The sequence below is a fragment of the Marmota flaviventris genome, chromosome 15 (assembly GCF_047511675.1).
Source record: "Marmota flaviventris isolate mMarFla1 chromosome 15, mMarFla1.hap1, whole genome shotgun sequence".
Taxonomy (NCBI): domain Eukaryota; kingdom Metazoa; phylum Chordata; class Mammalia; order Rodentia; family Sciuridae; genus Marmota; species Marmota flaviventris.
The window spans coordinates 39010338-39037297 of record NC_092512.1 but is presented as its reverse complement, the minus strand read 5'-3'; positions in this window follow the sequence as shown (position 1 = coordinate 39037297).

The window sequence follows — 26960 nt, the reverse complement described above, 5'->3', positions numbered from 1 at the left end:
TCAGTTTCATTAGCTTTTAAAGAGAACTTTGGCTTTGTTTTTCTTATTATATGTTAACTTTCTGCTTTTATCTTTGTTATTTCTTTCCCTCTACTTACTTTGGGTTTATTTTGCTGCCCCTCACCTTTTTTTAACTTTTTAAGAATACTTAGTTCATTAATTTTCTACCATTTCTTGTCTGACTGTTCTTTAGACTGTACATTTCTTTCTAAAGATAACTTCTGTGGAAACCTGAATTTTTATAGGTAATATTTTTAAAACTAGCTCATTCTAAATAAACTGTCATTCTTGTTATTTCTCCTTTGGCTTTGGAATGTTTCAAAGTTAGCTTTTTAATTTCTAAACAAATGGAAACTCTTAATGATATCTTTTTTTGTATAGCTTAATTAAGCTAGGATTAAAGAATGTGAAGTGTATGATAAAAATCTTAAATTTTTTGACCTTGGTATGTGGTAAAATGTTACCTGGTTTCCTCTAAAGAATGGGTTTCTTGCAGCTGATAGAGGCAATATTCTGTTTGGGGAAATTATTGATCCATGAATAAGTGAAAAATTCATTTTCTTATGCAAATCTTAATCATCCTTGATGATTTTTTAGTCTATTTGTCTTAGTACTAAGATATATTGAAATCTCCTACCATGATGGCAGGGTTGCTGATCATGTTGCTGATCTCCCTTGTAAATTTTTTCTTTATCTATTTTTAGGCTAATTATTAAGGTTCATATAAACAGAATTGTTGTGTATTTTTCTTGAACTTAATTATTTCAAAATGAAGCAATCTTTCACTAGAAATATATCCCTCTCCTATGGTTTATATATAAAATATAATAAATAATATAATAATATAAATATTAATAAATATAAACTAGTTTTATTTTAGTTATCATTTACCTGGTGAATCCTTTTGCCTAACCAGCAAATAGAGTAAGTTTTATTTCCTATTCAGTGTGATCATATTTGTCTTTTAACTGGACTGTTCAGTTCATTCTCATATATTAAAATCATTGGTTATAATTGGATTTATTTCTAGTCACGTTAATTCTGTCCCCCATAACTCACAATATCTCTTTTGTTTTTTTCATCTCTATTTCTACATTCTAGGTAATTTCTTCTTATCTTCCAGTTCAATAATTCAGTTCAGCTGTACTAATATATAGTTAAATGCATAAAGTTCAGGTTAATTTTGATTACAATATTTAACATTTTTAGAGGTTTTATTTGATTCTGTTTAAAATTTCCTTGCCTATCTTTTTTAGATGTCACTGTTCGTGTATTAAAGCTTGTCTCTTACTTTTTCCAAAATGCTTAACCATGGTTATAGATATCTGTAGTATTTGTACTCTATTTCTTAAATCTGCTTTTTCTCCTGATGCCTTAGATCCTTGTAATTTTTATGATGAGCTTCTCAGTTTGCTTGGAAGTTTCTCTCTGGAAATTATTTAAGGCCTGGAATGAAGATGGGTTTCCCCAGCAATGATTTACATTAATTTTTTCCATACTCCTAGAGGTCTGTCTTTATAAGTTTAACTTTTGATTTTTGGTTCAACATTTTTTGAGCTGCCAATTTCACATAAATTCAGACTCAAAATTAGCATAAGATCCAGCTACAGCTAAAAATTCCAATAGGACTTTTTGATCTGATTAGCAACAAGTGTTGAGAAAATTAATTTCCTCTGCAGTCAGGAGTAACAGAAAGAAAGAGAACAGGAAGCTTTTTATAAAGACCAGGGGGGTCCCAGCTTTATAAAGACAGGATCTGTTGCTGTATTCCCCAGAGTATTCTCCGGTTCCTCATTACCTATGAGACCTTGAGAAAACAAAGATCAAGTTCACCAGGATCAACAATTTTGCACAAAACATCTTAAGGCCTATAATAGACCTCAAAAAGCAAGCCATGTCACCCTGTGTTTTAGAATTACTGTATTATATATTTTGGGAGGTCAGAGTCTTTTTGACATCTTTTCAGTATAATGATTTGACTCAAGTTCAAAGATAGTAAATATGTTTCAATAATTCAACCACACCTTCAGGGTTACATCATTAAGTATAAAGGAGAAAGTACTGATGAGAATGGAGAGTGAAGAGAGTGTTGTAAGATGCAGGCAATATCCTTGGGTAATATCAGAGAGGAAAAAAGCTTGGCCCTTAGATATCTCAAGTCCAGCATCTTCATTTCACAAATGAGGAAACTAATGATCAGAGATGCAATGTTTTATATCACACAACTAATAAATGTCACAGCCATGGCCAGACACCATCTAAATTTCAACTTAGCCTTCTTTCCTCTTAAACAAATGTTTTTCAAACTGAAGTATGTGGAATAATAATTTCCCCATGAGTCATGAGTAACTCCTCAAAGGGTTCTTTGATCAAATAAATTTAGGAAATTCTATACGTTATAATTCCCTGTTGGAGATTACAAAGCATATAACATACCAAGGGATCAGAGACATTGTAAAGAATTCTGTATAACTATCACTTCCCAAAGTAATTTAACAACAACAAAAAAAATCCTTTTCTACAGAACACCTGTTAAAATTGCATAGAACATTTGTGTTCCCCAAAGCAATTTAGGAAATGGTCTCCTGATGAAAAGTTATCTCTACTATTTTCTAAGTAGCATAAAACTTTGTACAGTCATTACATTCCCAACAAAAGAGAACCCTATTATACATATAGTTTTATTATATTTGAAGTTGGCATGCCTAAAGGCATACATCAAAAATGTGTTTCTTATTATTGATTTGAACCTCCAATTACATAAATAAAAAATTTTAATCTTTTAAAAATGGATTATAGCCGGGTGCAGTGGTTCATGCCTGTAATTCCAGCAGCTCAGGCGGCAGAGGCAGAAGGATCGCGAGTTCAAAACCAGCCTGAGCAAAAGCAAGACACTAAGTAACTCAGTGAGGCCCTCTCTCTAAATAAAATCCAAAATTGGGCTGGGATGTGGCTCAGTAGCCGAGTGCTCCTGAGTTCAATCCCAGGTACCAAAAAAAACGGATTATAGAGAACTTCCACTTCCAACTACAATGTAGTATCATTCATCAGACCACCTCTTCTGCTAAGAACAATTATAAATGCTGAAAAAGATACAGAAATAGCTGCTATCCGTGATCAGTCCTGGCACCAAAAGTTGCTTGTTCAAAACCCCAGGAAGGAGAAAAGTGCACTTCTGTGAGCCTAACCTTCTCTTCTGCGAATTCAAAAGTAAAGTAGCATCAATATGCCTACCAGAATATAACTTATTAGAGCTTTTGATTCATGGGGCTACGGAAACAAAAACTGAAGCTCTAGGTGACAAATAGATCAATACCTGAAGCCCTAAGGTCCTGGAGAAAAAGGAAACTATAGAAAAGTGAACCCAAAATTCTATATGCATAACTTTCTCAACAAGGAATTTGCTGGTTCTCAAGTTGCACCATACACAAATCAGCAGCTAGGAGATTAAAACCTAGGCAGAACTCTGAGGATGCTAACAATACAAGGGAACCAAAGTAGACATTAGGGCCTGCTCAGATATAGAGTCCTGGTTAGCACAGGAGACTTTATGATTGGAGTACTGAAGGGCTACTCTCTACGTGAAGACAAAACTGGAAATATTTTAGCTCTTAATAAGACTGAAATGCAGTTTGGAATAATCATAGTTCCTAGCTAGATCAAAGTCATCCGTCTTCTCGAACTGCTAAAAAAATTAATCTTCTCTAGGAAAAAATTATGTCAACCAGTCTTTAAAATTCTAATATACATATTCTTTCCTTTAATAAAAAGAAAAAGTACTTAGAAAACTAATAAGATATGCCAGGAGAAAGAACTACATGCATAAAAACTAAAGGGAAAATTAGGGCTGGGATTGTGGCTCAGTGGTAGAGCGCTTGCCTAGCACGCATGTATGAGGCCCTGGGTTCGATCCTCAGCACCACATAAAAATAAATAAAATAAAGATATTGTGTCCAACTACAACTAAAAAATAAATATAAAAAAAACTAAAGGGAAAATTAGATAAAAGATAAAGACCTGCAAATGCTACATGTCTGATAGCTATCAGATAAGATTTCAAAATAATTATCTTTGATATCTTCAAGAAAATTGATGACAAAATGGAAAATATCACCAGAGAACTGGAACCCAGAAAAAAAGTATGAAATGATAATTTAAGATTAAAAATTACAACTAAAACTAAGAAACCAATGGTTGCTTTAACAGCAGACAAGTGATAGCAAAATAAATTATTAGTAATGAATGATGTGTCAGCAAAAAAGTTATTACAAAATACAGCATGGAAAAAGGATAGAAAATTCCTAACAGAGGCTAAGATACATGGAGTGTGAAAAAAAATGCTAACATTGTAATTAGCCTCCCAGGGAAGATAAAACATATTTTAAAATCTCTACAATGCCAAGTAGGAAGTTATACCTAACTTCACCATTGAAAAACTATGAAAATCAGAAGAAAGAGGATATGTTCAAAGTACTTAGAGATACAAAGATGCATTACTTTCAAAGATAAGGTAATACTGGCAATAGAAATAATGAAAGCAACCACATTATTTTTAAGATGCTGAATAAAAATAACTGCCAAAATCTAATGAAAATTGCCCTTTGAAAATAAAATATGTACATATATATTTAAGTTTCATGAATATCAACCTCTTTCCTTGGTTTTCCTGGCAGCAAATGGTAGCTGCTTCCTGTGATTACTATTTCTGTGATACCTAGGGTCTGCTGTTAGCCTTTTCTCTTCCACAAAATGTAGTTAGCAATTCTTTAAGTTAAATTTTCTCTTAAAATAACTGCTGTGGGTTTGTATCCTAACTGACACTTACTGAGAAGATGGTTAATGGTAACTGTTGAAAGCTCCTCCCCCAAGAATAGGATACTGCTGACATCCCTTCTATAAAACAATATACTGCAGACCTAGCCAGTTAGTAAGACCAGAAAAAGAAGTAGAAGGTAAAAGGATTGGAAAAGAAATAAAATTCTTTTGACAACTTCGTTGTATACCTAGAAAATACAAAATAATATACCTATAAGTTATGAAAATTAATGATTTAGCAAGATTGCTAGATAAACACATCCATGTCAAGAGGGAAAGCTAAATTCTATTTCCAAAACCAGCAATACATAACAAGAAAATATTTTTTTAAAAAAAGCCTTTACCATGGTTTCAAAATCATCCAATATATATGCAATATTGATACAAAGAATTATTGACAGAAAGCTTAAAGGATCTAAGCAAACAGAACCACATTCACTGACTATATACTGCTGTAAGTGTAAATGCTATTTCAATAAATTTCTTTTTTACTAAGCCAATGAAATCTAGGGTTCATTTGTTACATATGTTATTAGGATACATCTACATATTAGAATAACAAATGTATAGGCTGAATGCACAAGCCAATATGACATTATTTTTCTCAGAGATCAATTAATAAGGTTTTTATTAGTTTTCATTTTAAAGCATTTTAATTAAAAATCAGTGTGTCTTTCTCATCTTTCATGTTGCTCATTTCAGTAAGCCCAAAGGCTCTCCTATTTGCTATACTTTGGGGATGGGTTGAGCCAACTTGGTCTTGAGCCAACTTGGTCTCAAGCCCATGCTCACATCCAAGGGAGGAAACCCTGGGAGGAACCCTTCTTAGTCAGCTTGCTTTCCTTAATCTCTAACACAGTTCTATTAAAGGTAAGAGGATCAACGAGAAGCTTGACTCCTTTGCCCATTGGTACCTTCAGAATGTGTGCGCTAATCCACAGCTTCTGGTGAATGAGCAGTTGGTCATGTGGTGTTACACCCACCAGCCAGAAGGACACAGGACCCAGAACGAGATGATTTATTGGTCCATCAAAGATAAATCATAATAAACTCTTTTCTAGGGCTGCAAGGTTGTTTGAGCTCATTTTAAGCCATATTCATACCAGTAAGGAAACCATCATGCAAAGAGAAGCCAGAGAGTAGTATTGATCTCTGGGGAAAATCAGGAGCCATGGAACATTTGAAGATAAAAATTAAGAGAACTCCTAGCAGTTTTCTACTCCCTTTGAGTCCTAGCTATACTTTCTGAAACTGAATCTTATGATACTTCCCTGTGTGGCTGCCAATAAAGTCTTTTTCACTTGAGCTAATTTGAGTTGGCTCCTGTTTGTAACCAAATAGACCCTGATTGAGGTAGAGACTGTTATTGTGGTATTTAACCAGGAGTCTGAAAAAGAGATAAATCCTGTCTTCTCTCCTCTATCCTTCTGCCAAAGTACAATTCTCAATATATTAAAAACCTAATTTTCTTATAGATAGATAAGTAAGCACATATCAAAGTTTTATTCAACTCATTAATGAAGAACCCAGCAGGATGACAAAGCCATTCAAAAGAGAATATGAAAAAAAAATAGGACTTTTGTAGGCTGTGGGGGAAGAAAAGGGTGCTGAACTAAGACTGCAAATTCAGATGCAAACTGAGTCATGTCCAAAAGAAAAGTAAATCCATAATATTTGGATTTGTCTTCTCTATTATATAGAAAATAAAATCATTGCCATCTTATTATATTGTAAAATACATGAGACCAAATTAATGGTACAAGCTATGTTGCATTCCCCCAGAAAATGAAAGGACCCTTAGGCAAACTTCTCTAGAAGTTTAAAAAGACAAATTCTTTGGCCCTGCCCCCCTGAAATTATGACTCAGTAGATCTTAAACAGGACCTTGGAATTTGCATTTTAATAAGTTCCCTGGGTGACACTGTTAATCAGCAAACTAAACATTCAGTAACACAACCTTAGATGACATTGAAGTCATCCTTTGGCTTTATTTCCAAGTTTTGAATAATATTTCTTAAATCTATACTCAAAATCCCCAAAGGAGAGCTAAGCTTCCAGATGAAGAAAATTTAATAAGGCTAAATATCACTTTATTCTTGGCTGAAATTTGAGTTTAAAAGTGAGTTAAGAAAGTTGTAATATGAAGGAGTCTTTTTTCCTGTGCTAAGCAGGTTTCAGTAGTATTGAACCAAAGGCCCTTGGCTGTTGGAAGAAATTCAATTTTTTAAAACACTGAGCAAGAACAAGACTCTCAGTCCCCTAGATTTTCTACTGCTCTGGCTTCAAGTTCACTAATCCTTTCTTTTGTGTTATCTAATCAGCTAAAAATCTCATTCAGTGTACTTTTAAATCTCAGAGGTAGTTTTATCTAATATAGATAAGTGTTGGATGTAAAGTGTATACCATCTTCTCCAATGCACCCTGGCCTTTTTCACTGCTTTGAACTTCACACATCAGAAAGATTCAAAACAGGGCTGGGGATGTAGCTCTGTGGTAGAGCATATGCCTAGTGTGCACGAGACCCTGGGTTCCATCCCCAGCACCACACACACACAAAAATAAGAAATAAATAAGAAAGAAAAAGATTCAAAACAATCTAGAAAATAAAAATCAAAATCCAATACCAAAAAGGAAACAAGAACTTTGTTTTCAAAATCTCAATAAATACTATGCAGAGTTTGGAAAGGGATGGAAGGGAGGGTCCGACATTCTGCCTTTTGCTTGGGTAAAGTTGAAAATCTAAATGAACCAACCAACATGAAAATAGTGGGTAACTTTGGGAGTTGGAACTACAGGTGATTTTTATTTCCTAATTCTATCTAAAATTAACAGGAGACTACTTTTTAAAATTGACCTGCATTCTTTTTCCCTTTAGCTCACACTGTTTAAAGCTCTATTTCTCAGCCCTATCCAAGCCACCAGCAGCGGATCCCTAAGAGTTCCCTTTTGATGGTATCCATAACTCCTAGAAGTCTGGAAGTTGCAAAAAAATCCCAACATTCCCCTCCTGCCTTTGCATTCCAGATTCAGCCACATATTATCTAAATAGCAGATGGAAATGTGAGCTCCTGCCTGCCAGGTACAGAGCCAGAAGACCTGACCCACTCAGGTCCAGCCCTGATTTCTGAGACCCAAGAAAACTGGATGACTAGGGCATGAGATGTAAGGAGGCACTCATTGGACACTTAGACAACCCTCACTGTCTTCTTGCCTTTTTTTCCCTAATCACCTCACTTCACCTGATGACCTGGATCCCAATCTTGACCATGTCCAGGGAGACAGCTAGGACCCAAAGCATTCTCATACAGCCCCCTCTCCAGCCCCTAAAAGAAAAAGAGGATTTATCAGTCAGTTCTCTGTGGCAGAAGTACTGCCTAGAAGCCCAAGGATAACGCTGCCATCCAAGAACCTGAGGTTGTGTCCACCACAGGGAGCATGGCAGCCTTGGCTCCAACCCAGTGGAGATAGAATAGTCTACATTACCTAGTTCCTGGGTTATGGTGCCCCATGCATGGTCAGCCTGTCCCCCCAGGCTGCACACTGTGTGCCTTTTCTCTACGCACAGGGTTCTGTAGAAAGAACCAAACCAAACAGCTCATTAACAGTTCCTTTCTTCACAGGCAGGTGCTGTATATCCCTCAGCGTGGACCTTCTCTTCCCATTTGACTATAGGAATCTTCCCTTCTTTTAGCCACACAAAGATCTGTGACGTTATTAATTCCTCCAGAGCTTTGTAGACCAAACCCAACCCAGTCACCACTCTCTGCTACCTGTTCTGACAGCAGCCCCCCTTTCAAAAGCCCTCCAGCCCCCAGGAAAGTTCTTCTGGCTTCTTCTATGGTCTTTTGGGTTTGCGTAGGTCAATATAATTTTTAGTGTTGAAAGCAGAGGATTATTAATTTGTGCTAATAATTCTCTGTCTTGCTTTCTAGATTCTTTTTAGTCATTCCAACCACGATTTCAGCATTAAAATGATTCAGTGTTTCACTTGCTTTCCTAAGGAATTCACTGCCTGGTTTATCTATTTGGCCCACTGAAACCTCCCTTTGTCCTTCATTCCAGTTTCCTTCTCTTCTTTTCTGACATTTAGTGTTTCTGAGTTTTCTTTTTTGGCCTCCAGCACTGCCCTTCACTGGGGTCAGAAAAGGCTGGTAATAATAAAAAGAAAGCCAATTCTTCTGCCTTTGGCATGCCTCCTGAATGCTGTCAATAAGTAGCAATTTAACAGGTGTCACTTTTAGTAAAGATCATCTTTATCAGTTTTGCTTCCCCCAGCTGGGTTCCTTGAATGGACCATGCAACAGTGTGTCACTCCTCTCAACATATCTTCTGGGCTTGTTTTCCTTTCTCAATAATGAACCCTGCTTGGGTCTCAGAAAACAGACCCTGAAGCTTCCCATGTCCTGGCTGAACTGTGAAGTCTTTCCCCACTGTTCCCAGATATCTTTAGGGTTAATACTGCAAAATGAAGACCTTTGGCCTGAATTCCCTCCAGGATTTTGTCTTGCTAGGCATAACACAACACAGTCTTGCCTCTTTCCTCTAGTAAGTTCCAAGTTTTGGGAGGAAAAAAAAGTTATCTTTCTTCTTTCTCTCATACTCAGGCCCCCAAATATATGGAACTGAGCTAACTAAAAGACATTGAATCTCCACTGGTGGAATTTATGGAGGAGAATTAGCACCTGATACAATGCACACTATCCTGACTCTTGGGCTAGTCTGAGTCCTTCTTTTCTATTTGCCTGTGTTTGTTCTTAAAGCAAGGGAAACCTGATGAGTAATGAAGAATATGAAAATACATTCAAAGCCTCCATTGATTACTTTCCACTCCAGCATGAGAGAGGTGGTTGGTCACACAGATGTTTAAAGCATGGCCTACATTGGTATCTAGCCAGAGACTATCAATGTTATTGTGAGATGATTAGTAATTTAAAATTGGCAGGATATTTGGTTTCATTAGCTCCAAATCAAGATGAGCAGTTTCTAAATTGCTTTCCCCCAGTAAACAAATTCAGTGCCTCTAGGAAAAAAATGTGATGAGGATATTTGTGGATGAAGAAATGTCCCTAGACAGGAAAGAACAAAACAGATCATGCTTATATGCACTGAATAATGATTAGGATAAATGGTTTGGAGCAATGACTAAATAGGGTCCGCTGATGTCAGACCCTGCCTGAAGCAGCAGAATGAAGCAGAACTTTCACCCATAACTGCCTGATACTTGCTCATTAAAAAGTTGACTCACTTTGCCTCCTTACATCTTCTTCTAAGTTCTGCCTATTTGGCCCACTCTAGATAATACAATGTTCATTATTCTACCAGATTATTCCAAAAACATTTATTAGGCACCTATTCCATTCACAGTATTATGTTGGGCCCAGATGAAAAAAATCTAGTCTATACTGCCCACAATGTTAGAGAAACCAGAAATATATACAAGTAAATTTTTAAAAATCTAAACACCAAGAAAGTCATCATTGTTATGAATACATAAGAATAAACATAAGAAGCAATTAGCTCTGAGTATATCATGTTTATTTTGACCCAAGTCATTTAAAGCTAGTTGTCTATCAGGGACTTTGTGATTTTTCCAGGAGGGTGTTACAGAATGCCCCTTCCCCAGAATCCCATTCATGGCATGTGTTATCTTCATTTATGACAAATAGCCCTCTTACTTAATTCTACTTGGAAAATGCTGGAAAAAAAATATCTATTGTGCTGAGTATGATGCATTTGGAAAGGGTGGGGTGGGGAAAGGCCTTGAAATTCTCTGCTCTGCAATTAGAGAAATGCAAATTAAAACTACACTGAGATTCCGTCTCACTCCAGTCAGAATGGTAATTATCAAGAATACAAGCAACAATAAATGTTGATGAGGATGTTACATTGCTGATGGGACTCCAAATTGGTGCAACCACTCTGGATAGCAGTATAAGAGATTCCTCAGAAAACTTGGAATGGAACCACCATTTGACCTAGTTATCCCATTCCTTGGCTTAGTACTTAAAATCAGCAAACTACGGTGATGCAGCCACATTAATGTTTGTGCAGCTCAATTCAAAATAGCTAAACTTTGGAACCAACCTAGGCGCCCTTCACTAGATGAATGAATAAAAAAAATATGAGATATATATATATATATATATATATATATATATATATATATATATATACAATTTAATACTATTCAGCCATAAAGAAGAATTAAATTATGGCATCTGTTGGTAAATAGGTGGAACTGGAGAATATCATGCTAAGTGAAATAAGCCCATCCCAAAAAAAGAAAGTTCAAATGTTCTCTCTGATATGTGACTGCTAACCCATAACAAGGAAGGGTAAGGAGGGGAAGTATAGATTTGGATTAGACAAAGGAAATGAAAGAAAAGGATGGGGGGAAGGGAATAGAAAAGACAGTAGAATGAATTGGACATAACTTTCCTATGCTCATATATGAATATACACAACCAGTGTAACTCCTCATCATGTTCAACCACAAGAATGGAATCAAACTTGTAAGAGGTTGCACCCCATGTATGTATACTATGTCATGTATATCTAAAAATACCATATTTTTTTAAAAATCAGGAAGAAAAAAAAGAAATTCACTGCTCTGAGGACATTGTCTTATCCTTCTTGGCTGCACTTTGGTTTCTCTAAGGGAAATGTGGCTGCTGGTCAGGGCCTACTGGCATGTTTCACATGAAGCAGAACTGGTTCCTTGGGAATTAACCCAGCTGAATACATAACAAAGATCTCTTTAGCCTTTGTTTCCTTTAGCCAGTAAACATGTTTATCCCACATATCAATGGGCACAAAACAAATGTTTGGAGCCCAAATTAACCAACACCACATTGTAAAAGCAAAACCACAATATCCCTACTTGCTAAAGAAAATAATCTGTAAAAGGACATGTTTCCCATTTGCAAACCCAAACATGCCAATGACAAAGGTGAATAAAAACACTTAAGAGAAAAATAAAACATTCTACCTGTTGAAAAAAAGAATATATGTTCAGATAATTTTAAAAGTAAAATTTGTCAGAATATTGTTGTTTATGAAATTAGCTCATGAATTTTGTTTATGAGCCAAACACATTTTATAAATCTGAGCTATGTCAAAACATGCCTGATTGAATAATAAGCCACTTGAGAAGAATGGTCATCTTGGGGCCAGTCTCCATCGACATTGCTAAGGGCCTATACTTTTGTTTGCAATTGTCAAAGTACTTTTGTATTCAGGGTCTCACTTGAGATCTTCATAGCAATCCTATTAGGTAGTCAAAATAACTATTACTCCCATTTAACACATGAAAAAACTGAGACTGGGAAAAGTGTGGCTTTCTGATTATGTAATGTGCCCAGCAGGGAGGCTCTTCTCATGAGCATCAGAGTTGGCCCTGATTCTCCAGCTCCAACATCCTTTCCACTCCCCCATGGTATCTCCTGGGAAAAGTGCCAGTTGCATTAAGTACCAGACATCCCAGTGGCATAAGGGATTCCTCAGTCCTTCTCATTAATTCAATTTTTAATCCATTTAATAAACCCTCACTGATAGTTGCTAGGCCCAGATATATAGCAGTGGTGATGCAACATATATAATTCTGTCCTCATCCAGTTCATAATCTATAATAGTAATAGAGTGCTGAGTAAGATGTGGTTAGACTACAACAGGCAGGTGGGAATCACACACCTAAATTCCCTGCAAATATATCTGTACCATTCAACTGCTCCCAGGCTTTGCTGCCCTTTACATAATAGTAACCATTTACTAAGTGCCAACTGTGTGCCAGGAACTGCATCTGGCTTGGATTCATGCTCTCATTGAAGTCTCACTAAAACCCCTACAATGTTAGTATGAGGACCTAAAATGTCCCCCAAAGGCCATGTGCCGCTAAAGGCTTGCTCTCCAACCCATGATGCTGTTGTTAGGAGGTGGTGGAAGCTTTAGGAGGTGGGGCCTAGTTGGAAGAGGTGGGTTACCAGGGGCATTCCTTCAAAGTGTATATTTTGTCACTAGGCCCTTTCTGTCTCATCCCCCAACCACTTCTCCTTCCCAGCCACCATAGATGAACAGCTTTGCTCTACCTCAACCTCCATGACATTTATTATCTCATAGTTTCTGGAGTCAGGACTCAGCATGGTTTAGTGGAGTCCTCCAACTTAGGGTCTCTCACAAGGCTGTAATCAAGGTGTCAGCTGGAACCAGTCTTGTTGAAGCTCAACTACAGGAGGATCTGTTTTCAAGCTCACTTAAATGATTGTTAACAGGATTCAGTTCCTCATGGGCTATTGGTCCAAGGGCCCCAGTTCTAAACCAGTTAGAGGTCATTCTTAGTTCCTTGTCACATGGGCTTCTGTAGGGCACTTCACAATATGCTAGCTTGCTTCATCAGAATCAAAGATAAAGAGAATTCAAACAAGACAGAGTCATTCTTTTACAACCTAATCTTCTCTATCACTTTTGCCATTGTCTATTCATTAGGCTACTCAGGCCCAGTCCACATATACACAAAAGGATAAAATTACACAGAAGTAAATATCAGGAGGTGGAATCACTGGAAGTCATTGTAGAAACAGCTAATTTGTGGTATATACAGAACCCAAATCTATGTATGACTTGAAATACCTCTGTTCACCATAACAAATGACATAGCCTCAAAGGTTTCCAACATATACATAGTTAATCATGTTACATATTCCAAAGCACTATTTTGTTTTAATTTTATTTTATTGGTTCTTTTTAGTTATACATAATAGTATAATCCATTTTTTAAATTACACAAGCATATGATATATCATATTCTAATTAGAACCCTATTCTCGTGGGTGGGCCTGATGGTGGGTTCACTTATGTATTTTCATATGTGTACACAGGAAAATTATGTTAGATTTATTCTATTGTCTTTCCTATTCCTATTCCCAATCCCTTCCTTTTGTTCACCTTTGTCTAATCTACCAAACTTTTCTTCTTCCCCTCCCCCTTAAAATCAGCGTACTACATTGACACAGCCACATCAATGTTTATTGCAGAACAATTCACAATAGCTAAGCTATGAAACCAACCTAGGTGCCTATCAACAGATGGGCAGATACACAACAGAAAATTTCATAGCCATAAAGAAGAATGACTTTATGACATTTGCTGGTAAATGGATGGATCCGGAGACTATTATGCTAAGTGAAATAAGCCAATCAAAAAATACACACAAGCTTCCAATCACTCCTGCAAGGTAGGCGGGCCTGCGACCCACCGGCAGAAGAGGAGCAGCCGCCTGCTGAGAGGCTGAGCCGCCCCCTCCCCCTGTGCCGGCATAGTAGAGGGAACTGGGACCAAACACAGAGCAGGCCCAGCGGCCTGCTGAGGGGCAGAGCCGCCCCCCACCCCCCTCGCCTGCCAGGTAGGGGAAGGGTGACCACCGACAGAAAAGGCCCAGTGGCCCAGGGCGGGACAGAGCTTCCAATCACTCCTGCAAGGTAGGCGGGCCTGCGACCCACCGGCAGAAGAGGAGCAGCCGCCTGCTGAGAGGCTGAGCCGCCCCCTCCCCCTGTGCCGGCATAGTAGAGGGAACTGGGACCAAACACAGAGCAGGCCCAGCGGCCTGCTGAGGGGCAGAGCCGCCCCCCACCCCCCTCGCCTGCCAGGTAGGGGAAGGGTGACCACCGACAGAAAAGGCCCAGTGGCCCAGGGCGGGACAGAGCTTCCAATCACTCCTGCAAGGTAGGCGGGCCTGCGACCCACCGGCAGAAGAGGAGCAGTCACCTGCTGAGAGGCTGAGCCGCCCCCTCCTCCTGCGCCGGCATAGTAGAGGGAACTGGGACCAAACACAGAGCAGGCCCAGCGGCCTGCTGAGGGGCAGAGCCGCCCCCCCACCCCCCTCGCCTGCCAGGTAGGGGAAGGGTGACCACCGACAGAAAAGGCCCAGTGGCCCCCGGCGGGACAGAGCTTCCAATCACTCCTGCAAGGTAGGCGGGCCTGCGACCCACCGGCAGAAGAGGAGCAGCCGCCTGCTGAGAGGCTGAGCCGCCCCCTCCCCCTGCGCCGGCATAGTAGAGGGAACTGGGACCAAACACAGAGCAGGCCCAGCGGCCTGCTGAGGGGCAGAGCCGCCCCCCACCCCCCTCGCCTGCCAGGTAGGGGAAGGGTGACCACCGACAGAAAAGGCCCAGTGGCCCGCGGCGGGACAGAGCTTCCAATCACTCCTGCAAGGTAGGCGGGCCTGCGACCCACCGGCAGAAGAGGAGCAGCGGCCTGCTGAGAGGCAGAGCCGCCCCCTCCCCCCCGCGCCTGCAAGGTAGTCGGAACTGAGACCACCATCAGAACAGGTCAGACCTGCAACCGAGAGACAGAACAGGCCCAGTGGCCTGAGGAAGGGTAGAGCCACCCCCCCCCACGCCTGCAAAGTAGGCGGACCTGCGACCCACTGGCAGTACAGCCCCAGAGGCCTGCAGAGGGGCAGTGCCGCTGCCTGCGCCTGCAAAGTAGGCAGAACTGCGACCACCGACAGAACAAGCCTAGCGGCCCGCAGAGGGACAGAGTCGCCGCCCGCGCCTGCAAGGACGGCGGACCTGCTACCGACTGGCAGAGCAGGCCCAGCGGCCTGCCGGCGTGGTAGGCACATTGCCCCAATTGGCGGAGGGGCAGAGCCGCCGCCCGCGCCTGAGAGGGAGACTTTGCAACTATACAAGACCAATATAAATATATAGGGGGAAAATTCAATAGCACAACAGTTTCACCAAGAAGAAAGGAACGCGAACAGTATGAAGAGACAAGGAAAGAAAGGACCACAAGCATTGCAGGTCAACTCAACTTTAGAAGAGGTAATAGCTGCAGCTGATGGAATGTCAGATAAAGAATTCAGGATATACATGCTTCAGATGATCTGGAGTCTCAAGGAAGACATCAGACAGCAAAATCAGACAATGAAAGATCACTTCAACAATGAATTACATAAACAAATCCAAGAAGCAAAAGATCAACTATACAGGGAAATAGAGGTTATAAAAAACAAACAAACAGAAATCCTAGAAATGCAGGAAGCAATAAGCCAACTTAAAAACTCAATTGAGAATACTACCAGCAGAGTAGAACACTTAGAAGACAGAACATCAGACAATGAAGATAAAGTATTTCAACTTGAAAAGAACATAGACAGCTCAGCAAGACTGTTAAGAAACCATGAGCAGAACATCCAAGAAATATGGGATAACATCAAGAGACCAAATTTAAGAGTCATTGGGATACAGGAAGGAACAGAGTTTCAAACCAAAGGAATGAGCAATCTATTCAATGAAATAATTCGAGAAAACTTCCCAGACTTGAAGAATGAGACAGAACCCCAAATCCTAGAAGCCTACAGGACGCCGAATGTGCAAAATCATAAGAGACCCACACCTAGACACATTATAATGAAGATGCCCAACATACAGAATAAGGAGAGAATTTTAAAAGCTACAAGAGAAAGGAAACAGATCACATTTAGGGGTAAGCCAATCAGGATAACAGCTGATCTTTCAACACAGACTCTGAAAGCTAGAAGATCCTGGAATAACATATTTCAAACACTGAAAGAAAATGGGTTCCAACCAAGAATTGTGTTTCCAGCGAAATTAAGCTTCAGGATGGAAGATGAAATTAAAACCTTCCACGATAAACAAAAGTTAAAAGAATTTGCAGCTAGAAAACCATCTCTTCAAAACATCCTTGGCAAAACATTACAGGAAGAGGAAATGGAAAATAACAATGAAAACCAACAGTGGGAGGTAGGACACTAAAGGGGGGAAAATAATCAAAGTGGAAAACAAACCATGTTTAGTAACATAAATAAACAAATATGGCTGGAAGAACAACCCATATCTCAATAATAACCCTAAATGTTAATGGCTTAAACTCACCAATCAAGAGACACAGGCTAGTAGAATGGATCACAAAACAAGACCCAACAATATGCTGCCTACAGGAGACGCATTTGATAGGAAAAGACATACATAGGCTGAAGGTGAAAGGTTGGGAAAAATCATATCACTCATATGGACTTCGGAAACAAGCAGGAGTATCCATACTCATATCAAATAAAATAGATTTTAAGCCAAAGTTAATCAAAAGGGATAAAGAGGGACACTACATACTGCTCAAGGGAACCATACACCAACAAGACATAACAATCATAAATATATATGCCCCAAACAATGGTGCAGCTATGTTCATCAAACAAACTCTTCTCAAGTTCAAGAGTCTAATAGACCACCATACAATAATCATGGGAGACTTCAACACACCTCTCTCACCACTGGACAGATCTTCCAAACAAAAGTTGAATAAGGAAACTATAGAACTCAATAACACAATTAATAACCTAGACTTAATTGACATATATAGAATATACCACCCAACATCAAACAGTTACACTTTTTACTCAGCAGCACATGGATCCTTCTCAAAAATAGATCATATATTATGTCACAGGGAAACTCTTAGACAATACAAAGGAGTAGAGATAATACCATGCATCCTATCTGATCATAATGGAATGGAACTGAAAATCAACGATAAAAGAAGGAAGGAAAAAGAATATATCACTTGGAGAATGAACAATAGGTTACTGAATGATCAATGGGTTATAGAAGACATCAAGGAGGAAATTAAAAAATTCTTAGAGATTAATGAAAACACAGACACAACATATCGGAATCTATGGGACACATTGAAAGCAGTTCTAAGAGGAAAATTCATTGCTTGGAGTTCATTCCTTAAAAAAAGAAAAAACCAACAAATAAATGATCTCATACTTCATCTCAAAATCCTAGAAAAAGAAGAGCAAAACAACAGCAAAAGAAGTAGAAGGCAAGAAATAATTAAAATCAGAGCTGAAATTAATGAAATCGAAACAAAAGAAACAATTGAAAAAATTGACAAAACTAAAAGTTGGTTCTTTGAAAAAATAAACAAAATCGACAGACCCTTAGCCATGCTAGCGAAGAGAAGAAGAGAGAGAACTCAAATCACTAACATACGGGATGAAAGAGGCAATATCACAACAGACACTTCAGAAATACAGAAGATAATCAAAAATTATTTTGAATCCCTATACTCCAATAAATTAGAAGATAGTGAAGGCATAGATAAATTTCTTAAGTCATATGATCTGCCCAGATTGAGTCAGGAGGATATAGACAACCTAAACAGACGAATATCAATTGAGGAAATAGAAGAAACCATCAAAAGACTACCAACTAAGAAAAGCCCAGGACCGGATGGGTATACAGCAGAGTTTTACAAAACCTTTAAAGAGGAACTAATACCAATACTTTTCAAGCTACTTCGGGAAATAGAAAAAGAGGGAGAACTTCCAAATTCATTCTACGAGGCCAACATCACCCTGATACCTAAACCAGACAAAGACACTTCAAAGAAAGAAAACTACAGACCAATATCTCTAATGAACCTAGATGCAAAAATCCTCAATAAAATTCTGGCCACTCGGATACAAAAACATATCAAAAAAATTGTGCACCATGATCAAGTAGGATTCATCCCTGGGATGCAAGGCTGGTTCAATATACGGAAATCAATAAATGTTATTCACCACATCAATAGACTTAAAAATAAGAACCATATGATCATCTCGATAGATGCGGAAAAAGCATTCGACAAAGTACAGCATCTCTTTATGTTCAAAACTCTAGAAAAACTAGGGATAACAGGAACATACCTCAATATTGTAAAAGCAATCTATGCTAAGCCTCATCTAGCATCATTCTGAATGGAGAAAAATTGAAGGCATTCCCTCTAAAATCTGGAACAAGACAGGGATGCCCTCTCTCACCACTTCTGTTCAACATAGTTCTCGAAACACTGGCCAGAGCAATTAGACAGACGAAAGAAATTAAAGGCATAAAAATAGGAAAAGAAGAACTTAAATTATCACTATTTGCAGATAACATGATTCTATACCTAGCAGACCCAAAAGGGTCTACAAAGAAACTATTAGAGCTAATAAATGAATTCAGCAAAGTGGCAGGATACAAAATCAACATGCATAAATCAAAGGCATTCCTGTATATCAGCGACAAATCCTCTGAAATGGAAATGAGGACAACCACTCCATTCACAATATCTTCAAAAAAAAATAAAATACTTGGGAATCAACCTAACAAAAGAGGTGAAAGACTTATACAATGAAAACTACAGAACCCTAAAGAGAGAAATAGAAGAAGATCTTAGAAGATGGAAAAATATACCCTGTTCATGGATAGGCAGAACTAACATCATCAAAATGGCGATATTACCAAAAGTTCTCTATAGGTTTAATGCAATGCCAATCAAAATCCCAACAGCATTTCTTGTAGAAATAGATAAAGCAATCATGAAATTCATATGGAAAAATAAAAGACCCAGAATAGCAAAAACAATGCTAAGCAGGAAGTGTGAATCAGGCGGTATAGCGATACAAGACTTCAAACTATACTACAGAGCAATAGTAACAAAAACAGCATGGTACTGGTACCAAAACAGGCGGGTGGACCAATGGTACAGAATAGAGGACACAGAAACCAATCCACAAAACTACAACTATCTTATATTTGATAAAGGGTCTAAAAGCATGCAATGGAGGAAGGATAGCATCTTCAACAAATGGTGCTGGGAAAACTGGAAATCCATATGCAACAAAATGAAACTGAATCCCTTTCTCTCGCCATGCACAAAAGTTAATTCAAAATGGATCAAGGAGCTTGATATCAAATCAGAGACGCGCCGTCTGATAGAAGAAAAAGTTGGCTACGATCTACAGTCGGTGGGGTCGGGCTCCAAATTCCTCAATAGGACACCCATAGCACAAAAGTTAATAACTAGAATCAACAAATGGGACTTACTCAAACTAAAAAGTTTTTTCTCAGCAAAAGATACAATAAGAGAGGTAAATAGAGAGCCTACATCCTGGGAACAAATCTTTACTCCTCACACTTCAGATAGAGCCCTAATATCCAGAGTATACAAAGAGCTCAAAAAATTAGACAATAAGAGAACAAACAACCCAATCAACAAATGGGCCAAGGACCTGAACAGACACTTCTCAGAGGAGGACATACAGTCAATCAACAAGTACATGAAAAAATGCTCACCATCTCTAGCAGTCAGAGAAATGCAAATCAAAACCACCCTAAGATACCATCTCACTCCAGTTAGATTGGCAGCCATTATGAAGTCAAACAACAACAAGTGCTGGCGAGGATGTGGGGAAAAGGGTACACTTGTACATTGCTGGTGGGACTGCAAATTGGTGCAGCCAATTTGGAAAGCAGTATGGAGATTTCTTGGAAAGCTGGGAATGGAGCCACCATTTGACCCAGCTATTCCCCTTCTCGGTCTATTCCCTAAAGACCTAAAAAGAGCATGCTACAGGGACACTGCTACATCGATGTTCATAGCAGCACAATTCACAATAGCTAGACTGTGGAACCAACCTAGATGCCCTTCAATGGATGAATGGATAAAAAAAATGTGGCATTTATACACAATGGAGTATTACTCTGCATTAAAAAATGACAAAATCATAGAATTTACAGGGAAATGGATGGCATTAGAGCAGATTATGCTAAGTGAAGCTAGCCAATCCCTAAAAAACAAATGTCAAATGTCTTCTTTGATATAAGGAGAGTAACTAAGAACAGAGTAGGGTCGAAGAGCATGAGAAGAAGATTAACATTAAACAGGGATGAGAGGTGGGAGGGAAAGGGAGAGAGAAGGGAAAATGCATGGAAATGGAAGGAGACCCTCAGAGTTATACAAAAGTACATACAAGAGGAAGTGAGGGGAAGGGGAAAAATAATACAAGGGGGACAAACGAATGTCAGTAAAGGGGGCAGAGAGAGAAGAGGGGAGGGGAGGGGAGGGGAGGGGAGGGGAGGGGGGATAGTAGAGGATAGGAAAGACAGCAGAATACAACAGACACTAGTATGGCAATATGTAAATCAATGGATGTGTAACTGATGTGATTCTGCAATCTGTATATGGGGTAAAAATGGGAGCTCATAACCCACTTGAATCAAATTGTGAAATATGATATATCAAGAACTATGTAATGTTTTGAACAGCCAACAATAAAAAATTAAAAAAAAAAAAATACACACAAACACACACACACACACAAAGGTCAAATGTTTTCGCTGACATGTGGAAGCTAAACCAAAGCACTATTACACTGTGATTTCTTTAATTCAAGATACATACAGGTAGTTATTTTTATTCTCATTTTATAAAAGATAAAACTGAGACTCATGGACATGTAAATGATTCATGGCTTGTATAGGCCATTATAATTTCTACTGTCAATGTTTAATAACTTTTTTGTTGGAGCTCAAATGACTTTCTCAAGCTCACACCAGATGAAGACTAGATGCAAGTTTTCTGCTTCCAAATCCCAAGAAGACCAACACTGCAACTGTATTTTCATTTACATTACATTACATTACTAATGAGTAATGAGTAGATGTAAATGAAAATACCCTCATATTCAGTTCCTAACCCCCATCTGTCTGTGGGCAGCAATGTCAACTCCTAAAGCCCATCAGAGGGGACTTCAGGCTCTCAGAGTTACTGAAGCTCTGAGGCACCATGAAGGTAGAATTGTGAATGAGGCAGAAAGAGGAGCACCTGCCTATGGGACACGTATCTCACTGTCCTGCCCATGGATCACAAGGTGGCTTTTGCAAAGAGAAGTGGAAAAATATACACCCAATACTCAAACAGAGTGTCAGTCTTATTTTCATTCTTTTTTGTTGTTGTTGTTTTGTTTTGTTTTTTTGGGGGTTTTTTTATTTTTTTTTTATTGGTTGTTCAAAACATTACAAAACTCTTGACATATCATATTTCATACATTAGATTCAAGTGGGTTATGAACTCCCATTTTTACCCCAAATACAGATTGCAGAATCACATTGGTTACACATCCACATTTTTACATAATGCCATATTAGTAACTGTTGTATTCTAGGCCCTTCTTCTTCTTCCCTCCTCCATTGCAATCACTAAGAACTCCCAATAATCTTTCAAACCCATTCTCTGTTGCCTGATCAACACAATGGCCTCCTTACTAAGTGGTCTTATTACCTGTAGTCTACACCACTGAAATCCATTCTTCACAGCATCCAGAGTTAACTTTCTAGCTCAAATCTAAACTTGAAACTCTCCTTCTTAAAACCTTCAATACTTTCCCATTGTTCTCAGCAGAAAACTGATATTTCTTATCATAGTGACAAGGCCCTTCCAGAATGGCCCCTCCTTTCCTTGCCAGTCTCAGCTTTTACTGTCCTCAACATCTCTGCTCTGACCACATTGACCTAGCACGGCCAGTATTTCTTATGTTCCCTGATCTCTCATTTTCTAGCTATCGCTTCATTCCTTCCCCTTCTTTTCTCCTTAATCTGGTTGTTATCATTTGTATCTGAAATATTCCCCAAAGGCTCAAATGTTGAAGCTTTGGTCCCCAATGCAACAATGTTCAGAAGTAAGGTTCTATGGGAGGGACTGGATCATGAGAGGTCTGAGCTCATCAATACATTAGTCCACTGATAGGTTCACAGCTGATGGTGTTTGGGGGCAGTGGTGGAAACTTAAGGAAATGGGGCTTAGTTGAAGGAAGTAGGTCATGGGTAGCATGCCCTGGAAGGGTATATCTTCTCCCAGGCCTCTGACTCCCATCAGGTGAACATCTTTGCTCTGCCACAAGCACGTGGCACTCCCACCACAATATTCTGCCTCTCCACAAGTCCACAGCAATGAGGCCAAGCAACTATGAACTGAAACCTCTGACACCATAAGCTAAAATAAATCTCTTCTTTTCTGATTTTCTCAGGTATCTTATCACAGCAACAAAACAATGATTACACACTGATCAAGACTTCCAACTTACCCTTCATATGTCCATTTCTCATGAAGGCTTTGTCTGACTGCTCCCAAGTCTGGATTTGCCATTCCATAGAACACCTTGTTGTGACTGTCACATTGTGTTGTTGCAGTATGGCCCCCACCAGAAGGACAAAGCCCTGATTTACCTCATCTATTATATCCACTGTGGCCAGCATAGCATGAGACCTTGGTAGTAACTTAACAAAATTTTGCTGAAAGAATAAGTGAGTGAATGCAACCCCTGCTCCTATGTTCTTGAGATTAAAAGTTTCCAGTTGCTAATTCATCCACTTGTAGTCACTGAACTTCCTTTAGCTCTGATGACTCAAGAGGAACTGTCTAGTCAATGATGGAGGCCCCACAGCCTCACGTAAACTATTCATTCATTTATTCTGTCAATAAATATTTGCGCCAGGCATGTGCTAGGTTCTAGGACAGAGTCAAATACAAGCTAGGCACATAAGAGTTCAGACCAAAATGAGTTCTCATCTGGTGCCTGGAACTTATGCTATTTCAGAGAGTTCCTCAGGGGAAAAATAGACTCATGTTTATAAAGTACCTTAATAAAGACACTACCTTGGTATTACTATTCTCTCTCAAATACATCTGACTTTTACTCACTGTAACATTACTAGCCCATTCTGGAATGTTATAATCATATACTGTCCCATTTTGTTTTATGACTCAAGTTTTGAGGTTATATGGCCAGTAGCTGGCAATACCCCCTCTGGATTGATGACAGCATACCCACCAGCTGCAACATTATTGTTCAGAATTGTTTTTGAGATGGTAATAATTTTAGGAGTTACTGTTAAAAAGTAATATGGGTCAGTAATATAGTCAGTAATATACTTTCACATTTTATGACCCTTTCTTCATTTCTTTCTAGTTAAAAAATAGAAATCCTTCTCAGAGGTTTAGGAGTTTGTGAGCTTCCAGAAGATTTTAAGTCATCATCATTAGAATTTGCACAGTTAATACTGCAGGCTGCTTCAGTCCATGGGAGGAGAGAATTCCCTACCAGGACAAGACCAACATTTTTCTCAGGTATGTTCATTTATTCAAATATTTATTTATTCTCTCACTAGTTCCAATACTTTTAGCAGTAATAATTATATGGCATTATGTCAGTACTTATATGCTTGCTACAACAGCCTTTAAAAATCAGTACTCTTGTTATTCCCATTTTACAGATGAGGATGCTGAGGATTTACAAGGTCACATAGGTTATCCAAGGTCATGCAAATATCAAATTGTAGGACAGGAATTTGATTTCAGATGGGTGTGGCATAAGAGCACACATGTTCAACCCCTGCATTCTTCTCAGTTCTCTTAATTCCACACATATCTGAGGTGACCTACAAAAACCCATTAAGTACACAAGATAAATCAGTGAAGTAAAGTGATAAAGAGAAAAATTAATTAGAAACAAATGATATAAAGTTAGAACTAGTATACAACATATATACCCACAGAGTCCAATGCACTTGATACAAGAAAGCAGTAAATTTAGTTCTATATTTCTCAGTCAAAGAGGTAAATGTATTCATTACATGCTTTACAGTATCCATAAAATAAAAACAAACTAGGTGCTCAGGGGGGAACACAATTTCTCATGGTACTGAGGAAATTTCTCACTTGGGCCTCCTAAAAGTGACTGCGATATAATGATAGACAGACCATGGTCCTCAATGGCACGCTTGGAGCAAAATCTGTGGCAGCTCTGGAAGCTTTCCATAGATTCACTTCTAACACACAGTGCAGGGAAAACGTTGGCCCAGGTTAAAAGAGCAAAATCCATATTTTACAATTTCCAATGATTCAGCTAAATCTCAGGAAGGAAGCAAAGTTGCAAAAACACATTTTATAACACCATGCTAAGATACAAAGCTGGGGTACAGGCATTCCATGGCACCAGTTAAAGGCAGGACTGTGTCCTTCTGTAAAGTGTCTAGGTATTGACATCCTTCTGAGAACAACAAGAGCATTTTGAGGACAGGGACCTTATGTGCATGCCCCACCCCATCTCTGTGCATGGCCAGACACAGAGCAGTCACAGGGCAGGGCTCAGGTCCCTCAGAAAAGGATTCTGGGTACATCATGGTAATATGAGTAAGGGTCTCCAAAACTTACTCCACAACAATGACTGACCATTTCAGCCTTGAAAACTTTAGGCTCAGCCATTAAAAATAAATAAATACACACAGAGATTAAAGCACAGCTTGAATATCTACTTTAAGCAATGTCATATCCTGCTGAACCCTCCAATGTAAACCCAGAACCTAAATATATGGATTTGTTACACAGGGTTGCCAGGATAAATCAGTTAAATGGTGGGAGACATTAAAGATATGATCAATTGGACTCAATCCCAGCATCTGGAGCTATTATTTTTTCCTCAACTTTTTGAAGGCAGAATCCAGCCATTTGTATTCTGGAGCCTTGGAGTCAATTTTGCCACCTGATCAGTACAACATCATCCTAGACTCAACCAGGGGTCTACCCATATCAAGTGTAGTTGAATATAGAATATATGTAAAGTCATGGGAAACCAGTGCAGGAAGGAAAGCTTGCTACACTGAAAAGCACATGGCCTTTGGAAAGTTCTAGAAATTAGGTCAAATCCTGCTCCTGTTAGTCACTAGATAATTCATCTTAGATGAATTATTCAATCTCTAAGAGTCACAATTTTCTATGTGTAAAAAGTTTAATAATACTTTGAAGAAGTATTATCTTTGGGAAGGTAGAAAGGGTAATTTGTGATTATTATGGGAAACAGCAATTCCTTTTATTGGAAAAGGAATCTAAGTTAATTGCAGAGTAGAGAGAAAATTTGAACTTGGTCTTGAAAGTTGAAAAAGTTTGATGGCTGGAGAAAGTAGGAAAGGTGTTTTGGTTGAAGGAACAACATGAACCAAAAAAAGAAACAAAATTGTGGAATATGTTGTGTTCGTAGGAACTGGCATTAGTAAAGACACGGAGAGATGAGTAAGAGTGGAAAGTCCTATCAGTGACAAGCTGGGGAGACAGGCTGGGGATGGGCTATGGAGACCTTGCCTGAAGTGCTAAGAAGTGGCCCAGAGAAGGCCCAATTCCATACTGTAAGATAATGGTCTACAAATAAGAGTGTATAATTGACACAAGGTACATGTTCTCATCCCTAGAGTGGACCTCAAAATAACCCAGAGCCTTAGAGAAGTAAAGTTGATGTGACGAGTAATATGGTTAGCAAACAGCAGGGATGGATTCAAACCTATTGATCTGATGGCAGATCCCATATGTGCTCTCTGCTTTGCTGTGCAGGTGGATCCTTTCTTCCCATTATCTGTTGCTTTCACCTCACTTTAGCCTTTAGTCATTTTGTTCTTGATTAAATAGCAACTTCACTATTTCTTTCTTCATTGCTCTGTAAGACACTTGAAAGCAGAAAATGTGTTTTACTCAACTCTCTGGTGATCAGTACCTACACATAGAAAGCATGTTCACAAATGTAAAGTTGAGCCCTACAAGCAGAATAATTGCAAAGAAATCTTGATTCACTGCATGTCCCCTTCTCTTGAGCTTTTGTAGCTATTGGTTGCCAGCATTGGATTCAAAGAATACAGAAAGAAAATTGAAAAGGGTAGAAGAGACAACCACTTATTGCTATCCACTGAAATAAATTTATTTATTTATTTATTTATTTATTTATTTATTTATTTATTTATTTATTTTATGTGGTGCTAAGGATTGAACCCAGGGCCTCACATGTGCGAGGCAAGCTCTCTACCACTGAGTTATAACCCCAGCTCCTGAAAGACCAATCTTAATAAGCCAAAGGCTGTCCTTGGAAACTGGTAGCAAGATTATATCTGTCTACCAGAAACAGGATTCTGGCAACATCTCCTGAAGGATACCAGAAGTCTAGATGGCCATCCAAACACCAGAACATTTCTGGGGACATAGAGGGATGTTACCAATATAATGATCACCAGGGGAGAGCCTATGAAATCCTCCACTCCTCTCCAACCCTCCTATACTTAGTGGGCTTTTAGAGAACTACACACATGGCTAAGGATAGACATAGTAGGTCAGTCCATTTTGCAAGTAAGTAGTAACTCTAGTGTAATAGGCTGAATAATGGCTCTCAAAGATATCAGACACAATCTCTGGAACCTATGAATGTTATTTTATGTATTAAACTCCATGTGGAAGTGATGAAGTTAAAACCTTGAAATGGAAAAATTATCTAGAGTTATGTG